The following is a 14,354-nucleotide window of genomic DNA, read 5'->3' on the forward strand; positions in this document are numbered from 1 at the left end:
GAAAGAAGGAAGGAATTTGGGCCTGGGGTCCAACAGTGTCCTTTGCGGGTAGTTCTGCCCTGACAGGCAGCACGAGTCTGCTTGGGGTGGACTGCCAGCAAGGCCTTGGCTGAGGGACATCGGGAGCAGGTGGCCCTGGCACGGCACACTCACCCCCACCTCTGACTCTGGGGCGGAAGAGTGGTTCCCGAGGAAGCTGTGACAATCACCAGGAGAGAGACAGAGGCTGTGTCGCCGGAAGATGCTCCATCAGCATTTCAGGTGCTGTGGCCAAATGATGGCTTCTGCGTGTGCGTGTGCGCGTACATATGTAGGTACGCAATACACAAATATGGATCATGTACACCTGCGTCATGTTACGATACACACAAAAATATACAGCCAATAGGGCATACATGCGTGTGGGTGTGTGTGTGCACACATGTACGTACACACACTCATGAGCTCTCAGGTTGGTCACATGACCAAAAGTACTGAGATTCTTGGACATTTCTCTCTCCTCTGAACCAATTGCCCATATTTTCCCTCTACCCTTCTGAGGTTTCAGCTGAGGACATTTGCCACAAAGACAGGCAACAAGAGAAAAACAAGGAGAGCTTCATTAATGCATCTACGTCTATGGAGACACGGGAGGTGCCAGGAACCGGAGTGGACCTCTCCAAGGTGGCTCACACCTCCACCTGGCACACCACCCCCAGTTGATGACAATAGGGGGATGGTGGGAGTGGGGTGCGGGGACGTGGGTGGGGCCCTGACAGCGGAGAGCCGTGATGCAGATTCAAGCCTGGCACCCTCTCCTTGGACAAGGGTTTCTTGTGATTAAGTCATCTTCCTCTTTTGCGTGTGGAGAGGGAGAAACACATGGAGATTTTTAATATGAATTTCCCTTATAAAAAGGGCTCCAGGGCAGTCCTGGTGGCTCAGCGGTTTAGCACCACCTTCGGCCCAGGGCCTGATCCTGGAGACCCGGGATCGAGTCCCACGTCGGGCTCCCTGCATGGAGCCTGCTTCTCCCTCTGCCTGTGTCTCTGCCTCTCTCTCTCTCTCTCTCTCTCTGTGTGTGTCTCTCATGAATAAATAAATAAAATCTTTAAAAAAAATAAAAAGGGCTCCATTTCAGAGCTCCTCCTGTACCTACAGTTTCTCAAAATAATCAGTTCAAAATAATCCTTGGACCAAAGAGGCATATTTAGGGGTGACACGTTCTCCCCTTCACCGTCAAAAATATGGCTCTACGAGGGGAATTGTGATTCGGTTGTAGCCTATGCCATGTGACACGGGACAGCTGTAGATTGTAATAGACCCAAATATATAGTCACTGAATCCTTATTAATACTTGATTCATATGTTAATGATATTTAATTGATGTGTTTAATTCTCATTAAAATGGGTGCACCAGAAGAATGAGTTTGGAACTGAATTTCCAAAGAATGAAGCTGACATCCTACCTGAGAAGGGCCCTCAGTGCTCTTCAAACGAAGAAAATGGCATATTCAAAACCACAGGGATTTGAAGCATTTGCAAAGATTGGGAAACAGCAAATATTATCAATGTAAGTCCACTCCTTACTAATGATCAAGGTTGGGTTGGGGCATGAGCCAGGATGGGGTCAGGTCAGAGAAATTTTGAGCCAGGAGCAAGCATGACGGCTCAAGACCCGGCATGTACGGGTCCACAGCATTGCATTTAGCTATCCATTCTGACCCGATGATCCATTCTCCAAAAGTTGCAAAGATCATGCAAGCGATGCCGTGTTCGCTTCACCCAGTTTTTGCCAAAGGCAACAGCTTACGGGGTAATGACAGCAAAACCGGGAAGTGAACTTGGGTACAGGCCTCAGACCTTATTTAGATTTTTGCCTTATGTGCACTTATGTGTGTGTAGGTCTGGGCAATCTTCCACATGTGCGGGTTGGTGTGACTGCCGCAGTCAAGCACTGAACTGCTCCACGTCTAGCAAGATCTCCTCTGCGCCGTCACTTTGTAGGGAGGTGCACGCCCCGCTCCCTTCCCCGCACCCTAGTGTGTTCTCCATCCCTCCGTTAGGAGTGGGATCCTAACGCACATAACCTGGGGAGGTTGGCTTCTCTCACCCTGCGCTCCGCCCGGGAGAGCCGTGGAAGTTCCTGCGTGCGTGGATATGGGTGGACGCCAGTGAGTCTGACCGCTCACCCCCTGGGGGACGTTTGGGTTGTCTCAGTATCTGGCTGTGAACCCTCCACGTCCAGACTCGTGTGTGGACAGAGTGCTCATTTGTCTGGGCTACATGGTCAGGAATGTGATTACTGGGTCATCCAGTAGGCTCAGATTTTTAAAAAACTGCCTTGCTGTTTTCCAGAACCTGTGTACGTCTGCATTTCCCACAGGAACGAATAAGAGATCTAGTTTCTCGGCAGCCACGAGCGCATCGGGTAATCGGCGAAATTTTTACTTTTCGCCATTCCCGGAGACGTGCGGGAATTCCTCGCCGTGGGTGTAATTTGCGTTGCCCAAATGTGTGATGATGTTGAACATATTTTAATGTGCTTATTTGCCACCCACACATACACATCCTCTGTCCTGAACTATCGGCCTTTTGTCCGTTTTCTGATTGAATTATCTGCGCTTTTGACGGTTGAGTTTGGAGCATTCTTTCTTTGAGAGCTTGGCCAGGTACGTTTCGCAAATACTTTCTCCCTGTCTGCATCTTGATTTTTGGTCCCCTTAAGAGAGTCTGCCGTGGGTTTAGAATTTTAAATTTTGATGAAGTCGAATTTAACAAAATTTTTTTATCACGGTCATCCATGATTGACCGTAATGTCAAAGGTTACTCCTTTCCTGGTCCTTTGGCTGGAGAAGAAAAGCTTTTCTTCGGCCTTTGGGTTTTGTTTTATTTTTGGTGTGTGTCTGTGAGGATGTCAGGGCTGCACAGCTGTCCAGTGCCTCACTCAGTACGGACAGGAAATAAAGGAAGGACCCGGGACCCGCACCACTGTGCTGCCTCTCCAGGCACAGTTCCAGCCAGTCTCGTTGCTCTTTACACCATTGAGTCATATGCTTATTTTACATGTCATGTCTGTGGATTTTAGCTGTACTTACTGGAGGGGTCGGGGGAGGGGAAAGCCCGTCTATTCCATCTTGACTGGAACTAGAAGTTAGTTTACCGTACTTTGATTCTGTTGTTGTGTCCTCGTACTTTCCATTCTCGAAACACTCGGATAACATTTTATAAATGCAAATATTTGACACAGAATCATATCAACATTGAGTTTTGGAGGAGAAAGTACTTCTGGGAACAAAGCTGGTTAGATCCGTTTAAAACAAAAATAGGAACAACGGAAATATTTAGCTGTTGTACGGAAAGTTGGGCAAGGAATTATTCAGCAAAATTATTTTCACCAAGATGAATTCTCTCTCAAGTCAAATTTGCAGTGAGGGTTCACAGATCAGTATTTTTGTGCAAATTTATATATATATATACATATATATATTACTAACTTTAGCTTTTGCCAGTGTACACTTTCTATTTGCCGTCATCATATTTTTCAGTTTCAGTATTTTCTAGATCGCTTTTACAGACTTGGGTCTGCCAAAAGATTTCAATATTTCTGACAGCTTCACCATACACGTTTTAGCCACTGTCACTTTTATTTCGTGCTGATTTCTTTCTGCCGTAAGAATCATCATGAACTGAATGAAGTATTGGTCTCTCCTGCTTATTTCTTATCTGATGCCTGAGAAAATAATTTCTGCCAAATACTCCAGAAGATGGTTTGACTGTTCAGACTGGACAGTGGGTCTTGGTTTTTGCTTTTCCACTGCCTAAAGAAAAATAAACCCGGGATCCCTGGGTGACGCAGCAGGTTTGGCGCCTGCCTTTGGCCCAGGGCGCGATCCTGGAGACCCGGGATCAAATCCCAAGTCGGGCTCCCGGTGCATGGAGCCTGCTTCTCCCTCTGCCTATGTCTCTGCCTCTCTCTCTCTGTGTGACTATCATAGATAAATAAAAATTTTAAAAAAATAAAGAAAAATAAACCCAACCTGTATCCTCAGCACTTGCGGGAAGCCACGTGCCCTCTGCAGCCCTCTGGGCTCCACCCCGGGCAGGACAACCGGGGTCCGAGCGGTGGAGGAACAGAGGACTCAGGGAAGGGCCAGGCTGGAGGAAGCCCTGCTACCCTCGCCCTGGAGGGAGGAGGTGGTCAGGGAGGGCCTGGTCTCTAACCTGCAGGGGAGGGGCTGGAAGTGGTGCAGCGGGGGTGGTTGGCTGGTGCAGGTGTTGGGGAGGATACAGCGCTCCCAGGAGCAGGTGGCCTAGGCTGCTGGCATCACAGGGCACTTGGACGAATCCAAACCTGTGCCACCGCCTATTCCTTCGACGCCCAGCCTCCTCTCCCGTGGTGTCCTTGCGAGTCACTCGCGTGCCTTCCCCTTCCCCACAGGTGCGTCCTGTCATCACACTGCGGCCCTGGCCACCCGCATACCCCCCGGACGGCGCCTTCGTCCAGGAGGCAAACCGCCTGGGCTGGCAGCAGCTTCAGAAGCGGAGCGCCGGTTGCCAGGAGCGCTGTCGCCCACTGACATTTTCCTGGCAGCACGTCCGTGGTCGTGGGGGGGTGCCCGGAAGACTCCTCTGACATGTGCTGGCTGGCGGGAGGCCCCTCTTGCAGGCCCAGGGGCAGGTGTCACGCAGGACGCAGCCCCCGGCCGTCCTCCCTCCTCCCGGGGAGCCCACGGGCCCCAGGCTGCGCCCCGGGAAGCGTTCCTGCTCGGTGCCTCGCTCACAGGGCCACCTGGGGGCTGCGACACAGAAGGCGAGGCGGGGGTGACCAGCAGCCCCAGGGCGCCCCCCTCACGGCCGCGTGAGCCCCAGGCCGCTGCAGGCTGCAGAGTGATGCTGGGGTGCGTGGCTTGCCCGCCCTTCGGGAGAAAGGAAGACGTAGGCGCTTCCGTGGCTCCTCTGACCCCTGCCCGCACCAGCGCCCCCTCCCCGGGCTCTGCTCACCTCCTCGGCCTCACACACGCCCCGGGGTTCCCCCTTCTCCCCTTCTTCACCCCCCTCCACGGGAGCCGCCGCTGCCTCGTCTTGAGTGAGACCCTGTCCGGTCCCGGCCTGCGGGTGCAGGTGTCCGCCACCACCTGCCTCAGATGTGCGGGGGCCACCGTCAGGACCAAAGGCCCCGCCTGTGACTCTTTCCCACTAGCCCCAGTGTATCCTGGGAGAGCCCAGTCCTCCCAGACTCTGCTCTCCAGGCTGCGGAGAGCGTGGGCCCCACGTCCCCCAAGCCAGAGATCTCTCCAGGGCTCTTCCTCTGAGACTTCTTGGATCGGGCCTCCTGCCCAAGCCTGCGGCCCTTGCTTCAGTGACTTGCCATTTTCTTACTGGGTTTTCTCTTCCTTCTGGGCCTTTCCCTGCTGCTGCACCTGGTTTCTCCCCTCCCTCTGCCAGAGCGAGGGTCCCCAGGCGCAAATCTGAAAGTGCAACTACCGCATCACCGGTGGTTCCCCGCTGCCCAGAGGGGGGTCCAGAGCGTGAAGTTCTAACTGCCAAGTCGGACCAAGGTCACCCAAGGGTCGCCAGCTGTCCACCCCAAATTCCGTGCCGTCTGGCTCCCTCCCTCAGGATTTCCAGGGGTCCTGGCGTGCCGACACCTCCCATCCTTCTCCCCCCAACCCCAGACCTCCCACCATTGCACTTCCTGCGGATGCAGGTGCCGATATGCGTGCACCAGCCCTGGAGACGCACCAGCGTGAGGACACAGTGTTCGGCCTACTTGGCTGGAGGTTTCTTGAGGACTTAAAGGCAAGATGATCCTGAAAGGAAAAGGGAATAAAGAAAGACTTTAGATTGCATAGAAGATCTCCGTGCCCCGGGCTCTCCAGTCAGCGATGCCCTGTCCCAGGGCATCCCCTGATAGCGCATTGGCGACTGTGACCTCGGGCTGGCAGGCAGCCCCACGGTGGAGCAGTCGGGCTCCCGAGCTCTGGCCCCTGCTGCCAAGCTGCAGAGCTGCATACAGTGGCCTTAACCTCCACTTCCTCACCTGAGAAATGGGACTAGTCAGCCTCTACTTACTGCCGGGACTTATAAGAACAAATGGGGAAGCCCGGGCAGCTGTACAAACACGGGAGCGGGGTGTGTGCGCTCACAGATCCTGGAGGAGGTGCAGCCAGAGGTGAGGGCCGGGCCAGACCCTCCTCCTCGCAGACGCTACAATCCAGCCCTGGGACCACAGTGTGTCTCAAACATTAAGAGGGCAGCCCGGGTGGCTCAGCGGTTTAGTGCCGCCTTCAGCCCAGGTTCTGATCCTGGAGACCCGGGATCGAGTCTCACGTCGGGCTCCCTGCATGGAGCCTGCTTCTCCCTCTGCCTCTTTCTCTCTCTCTGTCTCTCATGAATAAATAAATAAAAATTTTAAAAAATAAAATAAAACATTAAGAATTTAAGAAATGCCTTTTCAGCATGGTGAAGGGAAGGAGGGCCCAGGAGAAGGGCCCAGGGCAGCGCCTCCGGCGACGCGCACACCAGCCCGGTGCTTCCCGTGGCGATCGTGTCATCGAAAGCCTCCCCCGAAGGCCGGATGGTAAATGTCTCTGGGGTTTCACGGCGGGGGGAAGGCGACTTCGCTAGAACCCACACAGCCCCCTTGGCCTGGAGAGCAGAGCCGTGGGGCTGGTGCGTGCTCCCAGGACCAGGCCTCTGGCAGTCGCGCGGCCCACCGGTGCCAAGCGAGGCACCCGGAGACTCTCCTGGGAAAGAAGCCAGCAGGGGGGGAAGGGGGATTTATGACCCCTCAGTCCCGGGGCTGCCGGCTGGTGGGCGGCACAGCCCGGAGACGAGGACAAGATGCTGCTGACCACCCTACACTCGCGGTCCCCGAGACTGAGGCCAAGGCTGTGTCACCGTCAGCTCAGGGACACGCGCCCGGTGACCCGCCGGGCAGCCTCCTAGTGACCTCAGGGTCCAGGTGCCCGACCGCTGTGTGGAAGCTGACCTGGTGAAGGCATCTCAGGAGAGAGCACCTCCCAGGGAGTGGGGGGGCCCTGCCCCCCAACCCCGGCATCTGAGCATCCTTGCTGCCCGGGGCTTCACGAAGGTGCTCCCTTACCTTGTTTTCCTCCGACTCCATTTAAATGAAGAATGTTGACTTGCTGCCAAAGTCCACAGGAACCTTCTCAGCCAAGTTTAATAACAGGAAGATCAACTTTGACCCTGATGACTTCATGAGAGTTTCTTATAAACAGGCTTCCAGGCTCCAGATAGGGCCTCCTTCCTGCTGTGAATGTTTATTAGCAACCTGCCAAGGAGGTGGCAGTTGTCTCCGCCTAGGTCCCCGTGCCAGCCCAGCAGAGCCTCCGGGCGGTGGGGGTGGGGGGTGCCCCTCGAGCTGCAGCCCTCTCTCTGGAAGCCGCCCTCCTCCTGAAGCTGCAAGGCCCGGGCCCGGGCTCAGCCTCTGTCGCCGCCGCGCCACCACCGCGGGCTGCGCGGGGACGTGGAAGCAGAGAAGCCGAACGGGAATAAAAATAGCAGGCTCGGGAATAGAGTTCATTAAGCATTCGATTGTCTTTGCCCCGAATTATATTCCTGGGAATTTCACTTAAAATCATTTTGTACTGTATTTTAAAACAAAGCAAAACAAAACAACCAAACCTCAAACTCATCTCGACCGATTGCTCCTGGCAGATGTCAGTATTTTAATTCAGCGTGGAATGGAGGCGACTGAATTCTAAATTGGTTTGTAGCAGGATATATTCATAAATCATTCTTAAAATATGGATGCTTTGTTCCCTAATATGTTTGAACCAGTTAGAACTCAAAAAATCAGAAACAAAAACCAAATAGCCTGAGACATTTGTTGTATATAGTCTGGCACAACCATAGTATAAGTTCCCTTAAATTCAGGGAAAATGCGCCCAAATAGTACTCAGCATATGCATATTTTAGGGCCCCTCTGCTTTCCTGAAAACCCTGCAGCCAACTCCGTCCCTTCTCTCCCATCCCGGCGCCTCCCACACATGCATACATTGAAATTTTGGAAATTCGACTTTTAACTGCTCAAGGAGAAATAGCTTTTCATGTACAAACCATCATCCTTTTCCCTCTTAAAAATTTTTGGGTGCACCCGAGTGAAAGAAGGGATGCAAAAGGCCACCCGCACTCCTTTGAGGGAGGACTCAGGATCCCCCCCCCCCCATGACCCTCACCCACACCCCCAGGGTCAAAGGGGCTCTAAGTCAACATCTCCTCCTGGATCTCCCTTTCCTCCTAGAGGATTTGCAGGTGGGTGAAGCAACTGGGCCAGCCTCTTCTGTTCCCACTCCTTGTCATCTTCCATCTTTATTCTTTACCATAGACTGCCATTCACCCTGGGATTCATTTCTTTTTTCTTTTCTTTGTTTAAGATTTTATTTATTTATTCATGAGAGACACAGAGACAGAGAGAGAGGCAGAGACACAGGCAGAGGGAGAAGCAGGCTCCATGCTGGGACCCCGATGTGGGACTCGATCCTGGGACTCCAGGGTCATGCCCTGGGCCAAAGGCAGGCGCTAAACCACTGAGCCACCCAGGGATTCCCTCACCCTGGGATCTAAAGACTTTCTTTTTAAGTTTGACCTAGCAAGAATGTATCTTCAACATTTAACACACATTCATGTCTCCTTGGGGCAACAATCCATTGCTACAAAATATTACCCACAAGCCAAGAAGGGCCAAGGTTCAAGTTCAAATCCATAAGCTTCCCCTAGCAGTGAATTCGGGTGCCTAACAACTGGGTAAGCATTTTTTCCTCTTGAGAGAATGTTACACCAGAGGCTGGCACCGGGCAGAATGAGAGGATGGAATGCCTCAAACATGTCCTATCCTTATGGCTCCCGACCGTTTGACGTCTCTGACCCTCTGTCTCCTCATCTGAAGGAGTGAGTACTCATACTCATCAGACCTCCCCTCTCAAGCTAGTTATAAAAACTGAAATAGTCTCATCTCCGTCCACTGTGCTTTTTCTTCACAATATTATTGGAAATGACTTGAAAACAAACAGAAAATTTACTGATAAAGATTTCTATTGAAGCTAACTGAAGTCGGTCATGATGACCAACTCCCTGGGCAGAAAGATCTGGTGCTGTCACTCCTGCAAGGACCTTTCTACAGATGAGGCACCTTCAAGCCTAAATTAATTAGAGATCTTAGTTTGGTTCACTCTAGGAGAAGACCGTAGCCCAGAAGACCCCAGTTAAAAGCATCATAATTCCCTAGAGCAGAGGGAGAGGCCTTGGGTCATAGCCAGCTGGAAGCCTTCGTTTATAGAGATGCAGGCAAGGAGGCCCAGAAAGAGGGCACGGCTCACCCAAGGTCAAGCCGCTGGTTAGTTGAGAAGGAAGGTGATAGTAAGGGGTCAGTCCAGCTCTGTGAGCATTATACAGACGCAGGCTCATATTGCCACGGTAGGGCTGGGCAAGGGGCTCCCAACAGGCTGGCACATTACAAGGACAGGTATGTGGGGTCCTGGTTTCTTCACCAGACAGAAGCAGATGGAAGGTTATATCCTCATCCTCCCTGACTCCTTTATCCTTACTGTCACCTTCTGGGGACTTCCCCAAACTCCCCGTGCCCTCCCGTCTTCTGCCTGGCTTTCAGAACTCTTTCAGTATTTGGTTTGGAACATCTCCTGCTCACCAACTGGGAATAAGTATGAGAATTCCAAGGGAGTGGTTTCCATAGCAACAACAACCTCATGGAAGGTTTCAGAACTTTTACCTCCTACTCATGGTGCTGCAGAAATTCAGAAAGCATAAGGCACAAAGACAAGTGCTAATTATCTGACCTGAATTTGCTGTGGTGGGCAGAAGAAAGACAAATGCACTGCAGGCTGGCAGACATTCCTCATCGGCACATATCCAAATTACTTCCTGGAAGTGAATCACGGTCATATTATTGTAATTTTTTTTTGTTAGAGGTGGCACCAAGTATCAAAGTGAGGGTCATTCGTCTTGCACGGTGAAAGGCTCAGGCTCATGCTCTTGAGGGTGCAGAGTTGTTTTCTGGGACTGTCTTTTGGTCAACCTGGCGGAAATGATGATCATGTTGATGATGAGGTCTCTTTCCCTGTCATATCAGTGCAGTCATAGAAGAGCCCACAATAATCAGTATTTAAACACAGGTCACTGTGGGCTTAAGCACCTAGTCTTAGGTGTCTGAGCTCCAGTCCTGCCTAGGCAGATGGGCTTTGGATCATGCTGTGAAGGGTTCCCCTGGTGATGACACTCAGGTGTGAGGGGGGCTTGGCTCCATGTTGGGAGTACTTTGACAAATGGGAGGCAGGGCAAGTCCCTCTGCATCACTCCCTGCAGCAGACACTACTCTGGGCATGGTTTTTCTATACAGTCCATCTGGTGACATCTCATTAGTCTGAGAGAGTGCATCTGCCAAGCTGTGGTTGGGTAGCTTGGAGTTTATGGCAAAGCAGGGCCAGGGAGGTGACACATCACCTCGCATTTGCTTCCCACCCTCCTTCCTTCACTCTCACTGCCCTGGTGAGTCGCCTTTCAGTAAGATGTTGGCACACGCTCAAGCCTTGCCTCGACTGTTTTCTAAGAAGTCAAAGCTAACATGAGACTTACTGTGCCAGGAATTGGCAGAAGCATTGGGGTGGTTGGGTCGACATGAAAGGAAGGTCATCGTCTCAAGAACTTGCCATCTTACAGGGCTGACAAAGAACTTCCTTAAGGTAAAACAAACTGGAATTTATAACAGGTGATGCAAAGAGATGGCTGATCTCAAATGGCTGAAGAGACATGAGTCAAAAGCGACTGGCAGCTTTCTAGTATTTTGACATCTGATGTCAGCAGGCAAGGGGGTGATGCCATGAGGTGACAGGGGAGCTGAGGAATCCACTCCAGGCTCCTGAACTGGGTCCTACGAGGGTGGAGGCTGCTGTCTCAGTGTGGCCATGACAAGATCCCCAGGGCTATCTCTTGCCTCAAAACGGCCTTGTAGGCAGAATGTTTGAACTATTCTCCGAGGCTATTTGGAAAGCTAGGATGAAACACTCTGTGTCCCTCGGAGCTCCTCCGGCATGCACACTTGATGTTCGGTATTTATCCAGCATAATGGTGGTCCCATCAACCCTCACACTACTAGTTACCTTCATGGCACCATCTTTTGGAGACAGAGCCGCCAGGTAAAAGGAGTTACCTGTTGGATGAAGCTTGAGGATCAGATGTCACCTCTGCCAGTTGTGAATAGGACTCAGATCACAGTGGCTTTTATCTGTTGGCACAAGGAAGATGTGCCCTCATTGTCTAAGCTAGTGAGGCCAGCTCCTCATCCATAAATGGAACCCCAGAACATTCTGGAGCCTTCTCCCCCACTCCCATGCATCACTCAACATCAGCATCCTCGGTTACAGAAGTTGGTTTACAAGGATGTTGGAGAGACAACCTCCAGGAGACTCTCCAGTGATGACAAAAACATGGCACAGAGCGCAAGCCTGGGACTTCTTTTGAACTCTGCCTGGTTGTACCATTTGGTGACGTTAACGGAGAGATCTACTCTATCCAGACGAGCGGAAACCCAGGCACTAGAGCTCTCAGAAGCAATTCTTGCTTTACCAATTAGCCTAACTTTGCAGACCCAACAAATCATGAGGTAGAAATGACTCTATCATAAGGTCTTAACCTTTTAGGTTGACATTAAATTGGAAGAAACTGCTTGTGTTAGAAATAATTACTGCTGATAATGAATACAATTAAGCATAAAAGAATCTTTATAACTCTGGTACCATTTGTGCACTTAGAAATCGGCTCATATTTTTCCCCTCACAGATGTTACAATAATGGTGTCAACACTTTTATTTCTTTGTCCATAAGCTGAAAATTATGGCTGTTTCATAAATCGGTAACGTGCTCGGAAGATGGGGGCCCAGCTGCAGAGCACATGAGTTCAGGCTCCTGCCCCAGCCTCATGTTTCACGATGACCTCAGCTTCCTGTGTCAATGGGAACCCATGCGAGTAAGTACTTGTAAAACTGGTTTTGAAGAGTGAAGTTATGAAGAGGTGCTGCGGTGTCAAACATCTGCTTCATCCATTACCCTCAAATAGGAGCCAGAATGTACAGTAGGGCAAGAAGCATCAATAAATTAAAATTCTCCTGTGAGCGCACGTTCCATGCCTGTGCCAATTTGAACCATGACAAAAAAAAAAGATGCTAAACAAAAGAAGAGAGATTTGAGGCAGTGTTAATTAGAATCTGGTCCTTGTGCAGCTGGTGGGCTTTGTCAAAATACAATTTTTATGGCTGCATGAGACGATAAGTGTTCTGCTCCCTTTGGAAACCAAGTTCTTCGCCCCCCCCCCCCCCCCGCCTCATCATATATTCTTCATCAAAATACTAGAAGGATGAAAGAAAATAAATAAAGTGTCATTCTGGTTAAAGGTGTAGGTTCCAGCTGACCTGAATACTCAAATAATTATTTATTATACTTGGAATGCGATACTGTTAACTGGTTGTGTCCCCATACCAGCAACACACATTTTGTAAAGCTAGCGTACGTATTAATTACGAAAGGAAAATACATAGAAATTTAATAGAGTTTTAAAGGTTTTGAGTGGGTTGTTTCAGGCTGATATTCTAACTGAGTGGGTTAGCCGAGAGACACCCTCTTGCCCATTGTTGCACGCATACACCCGCCACGGCGACCCATCTGAAGCCAGGCCCGTCCTTGCTGCCAGAGGAGGGAGGCAGGAAGTTGGAGATGGAATGCTCAGTAACCCTTGCAGCCTGCCCTGTACGGTCTTCTTCCCTCTCACGTCATATATCAGAGACAGTCCAGACTGTTCACAGCCTCACATGAGTCCTGGGACCGGAGGCCAGGTCTCTGACTGTGCTGGGTGCGGAGGTGGTGGGGGAAGGGGCAGTGTGCCTGGCGATAGGAAACACATGCAGGCTGTTGGTGCAGCCAGGAGCAGAATTGGAGTGTGTGGCTTGCAGTGGGGCGATTCAGAGTGTGCCCTGTGGGATCACCTGAGGTTCCCTGCTGGGATGACCCCGCGCCTGGCTGGTCCTTGGTAGAACATCTAGAAGAAGTGGACAGCACAGCTGCACCCCATCCCCGGCATCATTTGGGATGCTCACATTCTGAAGCACCCATAACCCTCCAACCACAATCCTTTGGAAAGTGACTAAAAATACCTCAGGCCCCAAACTCAGTTTTGCCTCATTTATCTCCTAAATAAATAAGTGATAGTGGAAAAATGGTGTCTCCCCACCTGTTTCTCTGATTGATTCAGGAGGACTGAATTCAATCTTTGCATCTCCTTTTAAAAATTCTGATTCTAATCTGAGATGATGAATTAAAAGGCTTATTCGCATTATGCAAAATTATTCAAAACAGATGGTGAAGTCAATTTAAAGGCTATATATTTTTTTTTCCATCCCTGAGAACAAGTGCTGTTTGGGGGAAGGCAAAAGAGTAGATTTTAATCTGTTTGCCCTTTGAAATGACCATCAACAACCTCCTTCCAATTACCTGTGGCCTCTGATCATGGTCCTGGGAGCCGGCTTCCTAAGTTAGAGGCTGTTTGCATTGCCACCGGACTATCCGTAAAGGCTCTGTTAGCCCACGTGTCTTCATAGTTTCTAACTGGCTTCTTCTTCTTCTTCTTTTTTAAAAAAAATATTTATTTAAAATTCATGAGACAGAGAGAGAGAGAGACAGAGGGAGAAGCAGGCTCCCCACAGGGACTCCATCCCAGGACCCCGGGATCACACCCTGGGTCAAAGGCAGATGCTTAACCACTGAGCCTCCCAGGCGCCCCTAATTGGCTTCTTAAGCAAAGGAAATGGTCAGTAAATATTCAGCTTCACAGTCATTGTTCTTAACCACCATACTCAAGTGAGATTTGCTCATTCAGGCAAACTTGGGTTTGAATCTCAACTTTACCACTTACCCGTGGAGTGACCTGGGCAGGCAGTGTGTAACATCCTCAAGCCTCATGATCTCCATTCTGAAAATGAGGCTACTTGTGCTCAGAGGACTGTGGCCGGGATTGAAGGAGACAATGCAGAGTTATTTGCATTGTTCTTGGAATCTGGAGGCACTTTCTAGCAATTTCTGTTATTATTGTTATTACTAATATTTTAATCATGAGTTAATAAAAGATTTCTTGCAAATTTCCCATTCTCTCTTGTCCACCTGCATTGGTGTGATTATGGTTAAATCAACGTGTCTCAGAGAGTTAAAGATATGAAGCTTAGCCTGAGGGCTGTGTGGACTCTGAATTTGTCTGGGTTATTGTTATGTGTTATTATTAATCATTACAAAGTAGGTGATTAATCATTACAAAGTATAGTTCATTCTCAGCATCCCATATAACCATT

The 14,354-nt window shown here is 50.4% G+C and overlaps 1 long non-coding RNA gene across 1 annotated transcript; it reads right to left on the reverse strand.

The window, feature by feature from the left end:
* Positions 1 to 1,095: 1,095 nt before the first annotated feature.
* On the reverse strand, positions 1,096 to 11,306 carry LOC144300934 (uncharacterized). The gene is made up of 5 exons (XR_013367674.1): positions 11,171 to 11,306; positions 9,801 to 10,039; positions 5,725 to 5,792; positions 4,204 to 5,117; positions 1,096 to 3,800 (listed from the first exon to the last, which is right to left on the reverse strand). It is a non-coding gene; the product is annotated as an uncharacterized LOC144300934 (long non-coding RNA).
* Between the last annotated feature and the right edge of the window lie 3,048 nt (positions 11,307 to 14,354).

Source organism: Canis aureus, chromosome 29 (genome assembly GCF_053574225.1).
Source record: "Canis aureus isolate CA01 chromosome 29, VMU_Caureus_v.1.0, whole genome shotgun sequence".
Lineage (NCBI taxonomy): Eukaryota > Metazoa > Chordata > Mammalia > Carnivora > Canidae > Canis > Canis aureus.